At 28.8% G+C, this 13,044-nt stretch overlaps 1 protein-coding gene across 2 annotated transcripts in view; it reads right to left on the bottom strand.

Annotated features, from left to right (window-relative positions):
* The window catches only part of LOC113548677 (neuropeptide Y receptor type 2-like), a 171,673-nt gene that overhangs the window by 51,276 nt on the left and 107,353 nt on the right, over positions 1-13,044 (bottom strand). The gene's annotated exons all lie outside the window — the stretch shown is intronic.

Consider the following 13,044-nt stretch of genomic DNA (forward strand, 5'->3'; position numbering starts at 1 on the left):
AGAAATGCAAAAATAATAACATATTTTAACTTATTGATTAAAGAAAGTTTTTTGATTTTATAAAAATCAACAAACAATTCGTCTTGTTACAAACAAATACAATTTGCATTGTTAAAAGTTTGTTTAATGAACGTTATAATTATAAGAACGGTAATAATAAAATATTTTACAGTTTCAGTTCGTCCATTTCACTGTATAATTTCGTTAATTTATAAACGCATTGAGAAAAAATAAGATAACTTTGATAGTGTCAGTTCGAGTGATTAAACGATTATTTTAGTAAGGAAATAAAAATATCTATCGAATAAAAATTATTTTATATTAACGATTATAGTTTCTTCTTTCTGACAGCACTATACCTTAGAATAGCTAGTCCCCTATGGAGTATAACTTAGAAATTGTTTTGTTTGTATTCCCACCCAATAACACTAACGGCGAGATAAAAATTAAAAACTAGAAATATAATCAATAAACATTCGCGTCTCTGGATAAAATACATTGTCATTTTTCATTTTTATGGTTCTTTTTAATTTTTAAATAAATTATATCTTAAAAATTAAATTATAACACGGCGTCTTGTATAGGCAAAATATGTATAATGTACATCACTGTCGAAGACATTTTTCAATTTAATACTACAAGAATCGCACAATTATAGCAGAAAGCATTAAATTTTACTATACACTATTATATATCGTCAAAATTAAAACTAATAAGTACAATATTATATTCATGAGGTGAAATAATTTGTGTGGAATAATTTTGTCTTTAATGATCGAGTATAATTTTAAGTAGTTGAGAATTTATAAATAATTATTAGCAATTAACAAACATTTTTAGTTTCATAAACACAAATTTCAGTATAATTTTTGCAACAGCATTAATGCATTATAATATTGTGCTCAATAAATATAGATTTATTCAGTGTATATATTTTTGCTTGAATATTTTTATTTGGATTGCTTCAATTTAAATTTTGCCTCATATTAATGATTGTAATGCTTGATGGTGCACATAAAAATACAAAGTGATTATGTATGGACCTTTTGAATTTTTCTCAACTACTTAAAATTATTTCCGTTTTTTTTTTGCATATTTTGTTTGGTTACTATACAAATATTTTATTTAAAGTAGTAGGGAGGGGGCATTTTATTCACAAATAGTGACCACTATTTTATTTTATATTCATATAAATTTAAAAAAAATATATATATATATTATTATAGTAATTGAAATTTTGATTTTATAATTACTTTTTGACATTTTTTTATTTAATAGCTCTAATATTTATATGGAAGTTGTTAAATATATATACATATATATTATTGACAACTTAATAATAGCTTATCATATTCTATTAATTTTCTATATACCCCGTTAATCAAGAGAACGCAACTGGACGGCGACCAAAATACGCCGTGGTGTGTAAATCACTCACCATCAGTAATATGGCAACAGTAAAATGGTGAGGAAAATCCATTATTTGAATGCACGGTCGACTTGCGTTCTCTTGACGAACGAAATGTAATATCAAAATTATATTTATTTATCATTTCGTGTTAATAACCGTGCATACCGTAGTGAAGAATTATATTCTATCGTCGCTTATCATACCATTTTTTATAATACTTGTTGAATCATAGAATAAGATCGCTATATAATTTATTTATACTTGCATTAATAATAAATCTGGTTCTTATAACCTCGTTGAACTAAAATTCAGATGAGTAACCAATTTTTATTATTTTGTTGGTCAAGGGGCGTCATTTTTCTTATAATAATTATTGCTAATTGAATTTTGCAGTATCCAACAATATTGTTTATTATAGTTATTTCTGTAAATACGAAATATCTAATAATTATACTATATTTTTTACTTTTCGTGCTCTGAATTATTTCATATTATGTATAGTATTTAAAATGTAAATAGTATAAAGCAACATAGTATTAGCGTTTACATCATGTTATCTCTCTTAATTTATCTATAGCTGTAGGTGTACATATTATACTAACATTTCTATACATATATACGCCTAGGCGGAGATTTGATTGAATTTTAGGGGGGTTTAAATCTTTCTTTACAAAATAAGCCATGGGGGCTTTGCCCCCACATCCCCTCACTAATATCAATATATACAGAGGACGCCGTTTATAAGACTCACAGATACAAGATTCAGTCGCTTATTAGACTCAAAATCGTCTGGAAAGATCCGGACGTATCCAAATAGATTATAAAAAATTCGTTCATAAGACTCACCACTCCGCTTATAACATTCATATTTCGTAAAAAAATAAACATTTTTAGTTAAAATTTAGATATAAATTGGTTTTTAAAAATTACATATTTTTTGGGTCATTTCTAGTTTCAATTCATGATTTTTTATGTGTGTATTTACGACAAATTTTATTGCATTTCACATTTTTTGCAATTATCGTTATTGTAATATGAGTACGAGAAATATACTTTCGAAATATTCATACTCAAAACAAACTAAAATTACAAATATTTTTCATAAATAATAAATACATCATACATCTTTTATAATTTTTTATTAATATATAATAATTTTTATAATATGTATAATATGTATTATAATTTTAATTTTTTTATCAGAATTTTTAAATTTTTAAATAATAGATATTTTATATGTAATATTATATGTATTAAAGTAAATTAAAATTAAAGCAAAATATATAGTAAAATAAAATTCATAAATATGTAATTCAATTTTTTTTCCACTTCACCTATATGATTTATTCGATTATAAAACTCACTTTGTGCTAGTCTCAAAGTGAGTCTTATAAACGGCGTCCACAGTATTTCCTCCAATACGAATTAACTACTAAATTACCAACTAATAATTAACAACTAAAAAGAAAACCTATTTTGTAAAGTTTCAAGATTTTGGCAATTGCCAATTATTGGAAAATAAGTCCGACGTCTGGCCGTCCACATATGACTTTTAAAAATGTTCAATAATTTTTTGGGGGGGGGGCTTTCAATCTTTTTTTTTTTTTAGAGGGAGGTAGCTATTGGAGGCCCTAATCTTCGTCTATGATATACGCACTTACAAAATCACCTCACACTAATGATCACTGGTTCTGCACAGCTATTCCGTCCGTTTCCTTTGGCTAAGTTTATATATCTAATACATCGGTTGGTCGATGAATAGTATTACAAGCGAAATATATCAAACGCACTATCTATAACATGTATTTTATGATTTTTCCGTTCCCGATTCGTACAAATGTATTCATTTAAGACGTATGAAAATAAGTATTAATCACTGTTGTCGTTATTAAATAAAGATTTCCTACTGAGATTTAATTATATGGTATCCACCTAAAAATAGATTAAATATAAGCAAATTTATATTTAAATAACTATTGGCGATTTCTTGTCGACAGAAATATTTGGATTAATTTATGAACTTTATGTCTGAAAAAATTATCTGATTAATTTTTAATCATATAATAAAAATAATAATTTTAGTTAGTGATGTTGAATTTAAAAAAGTTCTAGTTTGAGGAGACTTGAATACAGTTAAATTGTTTATAATGGGATAGAGCAAATATTACACATGGCATACCAATATAACCACTATAGTCTTCATTCCACTAAATTTGAGAATCTACATTTAAAAAACACTATAGATTAGATAATAACGCTATAGGCACATTAACAGTTTGTTATGTGTCTTATGTTGGAGCGCGGGTCGCTCACACAAGTACACAAGTGCATTGTGTTTAATAGCTAAGGCAGCGGAATAATGTAATGACGACGCAGTAATTAATGAAATAGTTTAATACGGGGGACCGGGCAGGAGTTATAGTTAAGGAGAGTGCTCGTAGATTCAAAGGATAATCAAGTACAGCAAATAGTAATGTAGATAGTAAATTGAGTCAAGTTAGTAATTATTAGTCTTCTAAAAGTTTAAAATTAGTTTGGAAATAAATAATATGTGCTGTTGTGTTACGCCTATCTCCTTATATTTTTGACACAGGTGCCCGATAAATGAAAATCACGTAGCTACCAAACATTTTTAGTAATATAATATTAAACAATTACAGCTATATTTTTTTACAACTGCAGGCGATTCTTGTACAGAATATACAAGCAATACGTGTAGTGTTGTTGCTTCGAAGACAAAACACACAACCGTAATAATTGTGTTTACAGTGGACTATTTGGATTGATTAATTGCTCTAATTGTATTTATTTTGTATTTGTTGTTTAGACTGTGGACTGATTGTTGTTTTAGGCTTTTTTTCAAATAAAAATAACATTCGTTCTGCTGCGCAGTAATACATTGTCACGGGCACTCAGTTGTCGGTAAGAAGTTTGGAACGCGCTTGCAGTTGACGTACTCGCGTATTAATAATTCTTCGAGAAGTTAAACTATGCATTATATAAGAAACGAAAAAAAAAAAGAAACGGTAAAATGTCTGAACCTTTTATAACCGTATACGCAGGTACGTGCAAGTGACCCGAAAAGATTCGCCTGCACACGGTGTGCGATCGGATGAGTGGATATACATCTTTAAACTAAAATGTGCGTATATATTATAATATGTACTTAAAATATATATATTATGCATAATGATAATGGTCTAACGACGAACGGAATTATGCCTTGGTACGTCTGAATTTATAATTGGGCTGTGTCAACAACGAGCGAGCAGACGCCAGACGCATGAACAATGTTTAATAGAACCATTTCAATATTAACACACGTGCACACGCACGCAGATACCGTGCAGACGTATAGCATCTGTGGTCATCGGGGAGTAGTTATCTGGGCGATGAGAGCACAACTGTTCATTATTTTAAAACGCGTATACGAACATCGCCAACAATGAGACGTGACTACGACGGGTATGCCGTATGCAGTTAACAGCTGATATATAATAAACGTTCTTATCAATTACGGTTTGATGTGCGTATGTGTGTACAACAATAATATTATGTAATATAACATTGATTTTACAGTGCACAAGTGATTTTCAAACGAGTATAACGCGTAATCTGCGTGTTCGTGTGCGTTTACGGTGTCATTGGTGTAAAATGTAAATGGTGACATTGATTGAAAAAAAAAAAAAAGTTAAAAGCAAAAGCGCAGGAGATATTCTGCATAAAAATATTTTAAGTAAGCTGTACCAAAAAGTATTAAACTTCAACTGTACTGTATAATTCTATATAAAGTTTGGAACTTTATATTGTACATTGCGAGTGCGAGTGTGACAGACTGTGAGAAACGTTCTCTTAAAATATCGCAGTAGTTACTACAGTATACTGCACAAGCGTTTAGTTATTTAGTGAGGAATATACGACTATATAGTTTTAAATTGCAATACATATTCTTTATTTTTTACTATTACATAACAATTCAGTCGGATAGATATCAGCTTTAAATTTATCGTTTGTTACATTATTTTTTTCGTTGGAATTTCGTCTTTTTTAAATTATTGTTTTTTTTTTCTTTTCTTTTGACTATGCATAAAAAGAGAACTACTGATCATTCACCACTCGAGAATAAATTCTTAATAACGTCAGTGACATGATATATTATTAAAATACGACTGAAAGAGTTTGTTTTTTGTATAATATAAACGTACACGTATTTTACCACGTTTTTACGACATTTTACGCAACAGAGGTATCCGTTTTATACGCAATGTAGGTATAGTGGTCGACAGAAGTGCGATTTATGTAAAACAAACACACATCGCGAAACGGGATTTAAATTATATTTTTTTATCGGATTTCCATTTTTTATTTTTTTTTTTTTTACTTTTTACTATCGCGAAAACAATAACAGATTTTATGTCCACACGGGAATAGCTACGGCATGGGTGCATATTGATTATTGATATTTACGTTTCTCTAACAGGAAAAAAGTATATTTATATTTTATGAGAAATCCTTCAAGACAACATCGTAACGTACAATAGTGTACACTTTGTTGTCGCTGCGCCGGTCGTAAAGTATTCCGAGGAAACAGGTCGAGACTAAAGACACGCCGAGAAAATAAGAAGAGCAGGAATAGTTAAACAAAACGCGGGTGCCCCAAAATTGATATAACTATGCGTCGTCTCCGCACTCGGTCGGCGAAACGATCGAATGGAAAAATGCAGATGCGATGCGGGTGAAATATGAGTTTATTTTCCAATTTGCGTGCATTTTTTTTTCCTTTTCCGTTTCTCACGAAGAACTTACTGTATTTGTTCTCATTGTTTTCATCCTTCGTCCTGTTTCAGTCTTCCGAGAACTGTATAACGGTAACGCGCGCACACACACGTAATATTAATACACACATAATATCGTACACACCACTATTGTAAGTGTATTACAATATTATTGCTATGCATTTACGTATACGAACGATATCCGCTCGCCTGAGCAATACTATCGACGCGCGACGCACGCATTGAAAGCGCATTGGACTGTTGCTTCTATGGAACACATAATGATTATTGCGTACACGTACGTACGATACATTGATTAAAGATAATATTATAGTGATGAGAAGTGTAAGTGTGTGCGTTCGTATGTTTTGTTTGCGTTTGTGTGCGTATCTATTAGTTGTATAATGCCTACTGCTACATTGAACTCCCTAGCTGCGTCTGGTGCACGACGTGGTGTATCATCGTTCACATTGGTCATCCGCGTCACGTCATCGGCCAAAGTAAGTACACCTATTATAGTAATATATGCGGGCCTTACCGTTGCTGCTGGCAGAGTACATGCGAGTACTTACTAGTATTATCGTATTATTATAATAATTTATATGAGTTTATTATGGTTTACATATACATAGTTCCGATTCCGAACGATCGGAATATAATATTGTTATATTTATACTTTGCTTTGCACGCGTAATGATTAATCAATAACATCGTCTAATAGATCAATGGGATTGTGGAGTTCGGAGCGTTAGATCTTTATATATTTTTAAAAGCACACGCATGCCACATAACTCTAATCGTTGGTAAAAAAGAGAAAAAAAAAATGATAAATTATCGTGACTCAGTACGAATCCATAACCATTCCCCATGTTCACGATCTATGGGGTTCTAAATAAACCAATACACTTAGAAAGTAGTTTTCTAAATTACTAGTATGACGGACTATCAAAGTGTACTTTGTAAGTTTTGACAGAGATTTTTTTTTAACGATTTTTAATGATACATAGTCTTGAACCCGGTAAAAATTGTTTAGTCCGGATTTACTTCTATCGGTCATTAATATTATTTACTTCCACATGATATTTACCAAGTATGCTCATTTTCTTGTTAGTATCTTTTTAAAAATCTTCAAGAACAAAACATGTTGTACTAAACTATAAATAATTAAATGTCTAAAGTAAAAAAAATAAGTAAAGTAAGTAATAACCCACGAATAGGTAAAAATTTAACTATAGCTTATGTATAGTTTGAATTATTTAAAGTCTTATTTTATATTTTATATTTTTATAAGCCATATATTACCAGACAGTGTGAGCAATTGAAAAATAAATACAATTACCGTGAAAAAATTGTTCGTTTTAATAAATTCGTTATAATTTTAACTTACCGCTTAAAAGTTTAGTTAAATATTATAGTGTTTATGAACTATTGACTTATAGCTTAACGTTTTGTACGATTACTACTTAATCAATTGTATGTCTTGACTTTTCTAACTAATTCTTATGGATTGCATTCATCAACCTGACTGTCTAAGACTTAAAATCGTGTTCAATAAATATTTGATTTAAAAACGAAACGGTGCCACTGGTATCTATGATATTGCGTGTATACAATATCTAAAACGTTTATTCTTCGTCTACACATTTCACATACACAAACTACAAAGACATACATATGTATAATATATTTAAGCATATAACGTGTGTTAGAAAAGGGCGGAACACCATTTCCGTTTAGACTTTAGCACGAAGACGTCGGATTTGTGGTCAGTATACTGAAGACTGAATACTATAGTATTCTTTTTCTTCCGTAAAACACTATTCTTAGACTATAAGCTTTTAGAACCACATGAGATGTATGGTTTGTTTTTTCGCTTTCGGGTTTTGTATGCCGCACAGAAAATACACCTAATGGAGCCTCTTTTCGTTATAAATTCCAAATACTTTTTAATATTAATCATAAAGGAACTATCAGATGCGTAGTCATATATAAAGCTTTTTTATGTTTACATTTTTTTTTAAAAGGAAGACTTTTACAAGTTGAACTTTTTTAACTTAAAATACATTATTGAAACTTACAAAAAAAAAAAAATTGAAAAATAAAATATTAAAAATCAAAGGTCTGAACATTTTTATAATATTTATGTATCATATATTTATAATGTGCTTTATTTAAGTAAAATAAATAACTATACATGGACTTTAATCCAACGGAGCTTTTTATAAATAATAAATTTTCCCATTCTCGCATAAATATGTATATATAATATATAGATACTTTTAAAGTTTTGTAAAATACGTGACCACTTAGTCCAACGAGTATAATACCATTTTTAAACGTATAAAATAGAAGTATTATAATAAAACAATTCTAAAATATTCAACATTTATTAGAAGAATTTTACGTGGTTCCCGTATGATAAAAACTGTAGAAACTTCATTATAGTCTATTCTTATGATAAAAAAAAAAAAAAAAAACAACTGAATAAATTAATAATAATTACATCCAAAATTAAGTAGTACAGTTATAATATATACGTATGATATATATATATATATACATATATAGATTTCGAGTGGGGACGTTCAAGATCTTTATGCAAACATTCACAATGTGCAGTTTACATTTAATGCAAAATGTTTACGTAATGAATATAGAAATTATATAACGATAAATAAATAGCTATTAGCCATTATATTATAATTTAACAATATTTTGGATATTTTTGAATAATTTAATGATGTTTGAAATTATCGATATGTATATAAAATATCGATAGACAAATGTATTTATAATTTACAGTATATGTGATGTCATGAGAAAAAAATAAGTCCAATGTACAGATTATAATCGTTTATATAAATAATAATAAAAAAAAAATATTCGCATTGTAATTTGAAATATAACATTATCCCGATAATTAATTCAGTTTTACAAGACATCGATGAATTCATACATACTATTACAGATTAAACTGGTGTAAAATCCGAAACACTGTTTTGTGCAACGTGTCAACTTTTGTGTGAATACATATTACAATTATACTGAAATCGCATTTGTACATCCATGAAATCCTTGATTACATTAATTTGCGAACACGTGTGCGACTTGTGGTGATAATATCGTTAATCCCTTTATACTCGAACAATAATTATGTTCGTATAATGTATATATTAATACGTATTATTATATACATATTATATACATATATATATCGTTATATTTTGGTGTTGATCGCATAAATTAATGTATCTCTCCGTCGCAAAATATGCTCCCTTCTAAAACCGTCCGAATTGTTCTTTTTCCCTCACCCTAGTACGTTGATTAATTACTAACGATTGCCATATTATAGTGCGTGGTGGTTAAAGTGTGACACTGTGATGAATATCGACTGGATTTAATATTAAAATATTGTAGTATAAATTACAGGCGTGTTGTGCAAGTAGGGTGGTGTTTAGTCGACAGTCGTAACGATAGCTATTTACATGGCGGAAATGTACCGGACAACCATATTATTGTCCACGGTATAATATGAATAAGAACAATAATCAAAGTTATAATAATAATAATAATAATAATAGGCATTATAACTTATATGAAATTATGTTACATCTAAACTATAATATAGTATATAATACGATTTTCGTTTCTTTCGGTTGTATCTACAGAAAATGAATCAGTATGGAAAGTTTTTGGCTTACGTTTTGACAGATTCTATTAGCTTTTTTTTATTATCAAAAACTTGAGTAGATGCCACTGTACAGGTAGGTACACAACTTCAGTCACAATTTACAGAAAATGATTGGGGTCAAACGGTGTTGTGGTTGTATCAATTTCGTGTTGAAATTACATCGAGTGCGATAATCATAGCTATAGAAATCATCATAAAAAACCAATTTCGAAAGACACTATGCTATGTATGTTTTCAGTTACATTACTAAAACTAACGATAATAATATTATTGAGTTCATGTATATATATATATATGAACTCAAAGGGGCAAAAGGTGATCACTTCGTTCTTGTCTCTGCAGTAGCTTAATGTTGTTTTCATTTAAAATGTATTTGAGATTAATCAGAAAACATAACGATCAACAAGCAATACATTTTGGTATTGTATTTTTATATATAATATAAATACAATAAATACAATACCAATAAATATTTATTGTTTTGTGTTAAAAGAATTATATAAAAATATTTTCAATGAAATAATTACAATAAATGTTCCTAGAAATTGTTCTTTTCGAAATAAAATTATTAAGATTATATGAATATGAATATAATAATATATTTTGATTATCATTATTGTGCCTATAAACTAATCGAAGATTGTTTTACGAAACTGATTTATTTGGTATTTTATGGTAAAAGTGTAAGCCATTAATATACGAAAATAGTTTTAACAGTAATATAAGTAAATAATGTACATAATAGTTTTTCTTGAATAAATATGATTTTGCATACAAAAATAATTTTATAATAACAACAATTATTTATTATATTATATATAATTTTAAATAATACCAAACAAAATTAACCAAAAACTACTACACCTAGCGTTATAATTTATATAAATAACAAATAAAGATAAGATAACTGAATTTTAATAGAAACTTTTAAGTAAACAAGTAATATTATGCTATTTAAAAAAAAGCAAAATTTAATAATTTATTTTAAATACAGTTTTTCTACAATTTACATCGTTACTGTGGCTAAATACACAAATTAAAAAAAAAGTTATAATAAGATATTACATAGGTACTTTATAATAGGTTTTTTTCAATAAGTACCTACAAAAATAATGTCCACATGGTGCATACTGCATAATAGTGTTCTAATGTTGTAAATAATATTATTATAATACATAAATGTGCGCATTATATAACAGTATAATGTTGTAGGAATTTATAGATTATAGCCAAGTTATAGTTAAGTAAACAACCTATCAACAAAATTATAAGATGTTTTACAAATGGCCACCTTCTTCTATCAAATCATTTCAATGTCATATTTAATTATCACGTATTTTGCCATATTCTGTGTGCATATATTATCATGTATATTATTTTATACATATGCGTAAAAGATTACAATAATCGTATTAAGATTTGCTTGTAATGGCTACAAAAACGTGATTTGGATAATATCCGTGTACAAAATTTTCATCCCCCAAATTACACCACTGATTATGTATACAAAACGTGTACGCAGTCATTTATATTACTAAAGGTCTATTTTTTTTTTTTACGAAATAATTGTATTTCTCGGTTTGAATTTATTGCATTTTGCACGAAAACTTTTCTCCCTTCAAATTCCCTCTTGGACTTACAAATGAAAGTGTAATATTTTTATATCAACGTGGCGGCCGCGTAACTCAGGTCCGAATAAGGCACGTTATAATAACCACTTGGTTTCGAGAGAGTGGCGCGCGGAGATCTGTACTATACTACAGTACATGTTATAATATAAAAACTAATATGACGGAGCTTAGGGGATAAAACTATACAGGAACACATATATATGTATCGGAAAATTCGAGTTATTTTGTTTATGTATTATTTGCTTTTAACTTAAGTGACTGGTAAACATTGCGCAGCACGACCGGCGGTGGGTAGACGGCGAAAAATATTATGCATTTCTATATAGGCGCCGCTTGTGTAGTACAATGGCGGTGGCGGCATTAGCAGTCCGATGGGAAATCATCCAAGATGTTACAGCGAGATTTTTTTTCCATGTTGTTGCTAAACTCTAAACCTAATGGACTGAAATAAAAACATCTCGCTATTCCGTTTAACAATACGCCGCGGTGACGACGGAGATCGATACAAAAATAATTCTAGAGGTAATTTTACGCCATGAGCCCGCGGCGTTTGTATGAAATACAATATTATTTATAATATTATATACGTCAATACGCAGCCAGAATTGCCAGATATTATTATTATTGTTATTATTGTTATAACGATACGCAAGAACTTACAAATTGCGTGGATTTTTTTTCCCGCGTCCACTTACCACCCGTTCCCCGCGGAACAATACAATATCACGTTATAATAACATAATATTGTAATTTAATGACGGGAGTTTGAATTTGATACTAAAGACGTATACTGCAACACATTAATACGTCGTGTGTTTGGACTTCGGATCTAGTAAAAACGTATTTCTATATTTTCTACGCGTGATATATACCTATACTTACACGTATTTACTAGAATACTAAAACAGCACTACTTTCGTATATGTTGACTGTTGTACTTCTATATATATATTAATATATTATGATTGTAGTGATGATTTGCTAAAACGCGACCATCCTGTTTTCTTTAACAGTTAAATCATTCCGAATTTGATTTTTAAAAGTTTTAAGTAAACCCTATTTTGAACATTTAAACATATTTTTGAATATTTAATATATTTTGTAACGTATTTTCAAAGGATATCGTGTAACGATGATACCAAGAACATGAAACTTATGTTTTTAAAATGAGAACCTCAGGTCGTTTTTCACCGCAAATTATTCAGCAGAGATACATAATATATATATAAATTAATATTTGTTTTATTTTTGATATACCTATATCAAAATTGTGAGCGGATCCTGATTTTTTAAGCATTATATTATATACAAAGGAGTTTTTGTAGAACCATTTTTAAAGACTATTATCCATATTATACACATTTTAATTACTCAAAAATTAACCGTTTGAATTTTGATTAAGATATATTAAAATTAAAAAAATATATATCTACTGAATAACTTAAATTAAAAAAGGGGTTTTCTGAAAAACAAAAGTTTGTTACACTACGCAGTATTCTTTAAGTGTTATAAAATAACTTAAGTACTTGAAAAGCA

This window comes from Rhopalosiphum maidis, chromosome 4 (genome assembly GCF_003676215.2).
Source record: "Rhopalosiphum maidis isolate BTI-1 chromosome 4, ASM367621v3, whole genome shotgun sequence".
Lineage (NCBI taxonomy): Eukaryota > Metazoa > Arthropoda > Insecta > Hemiptera > Aphididae > Rhopalosiphum > Rhopalosiphum maidis.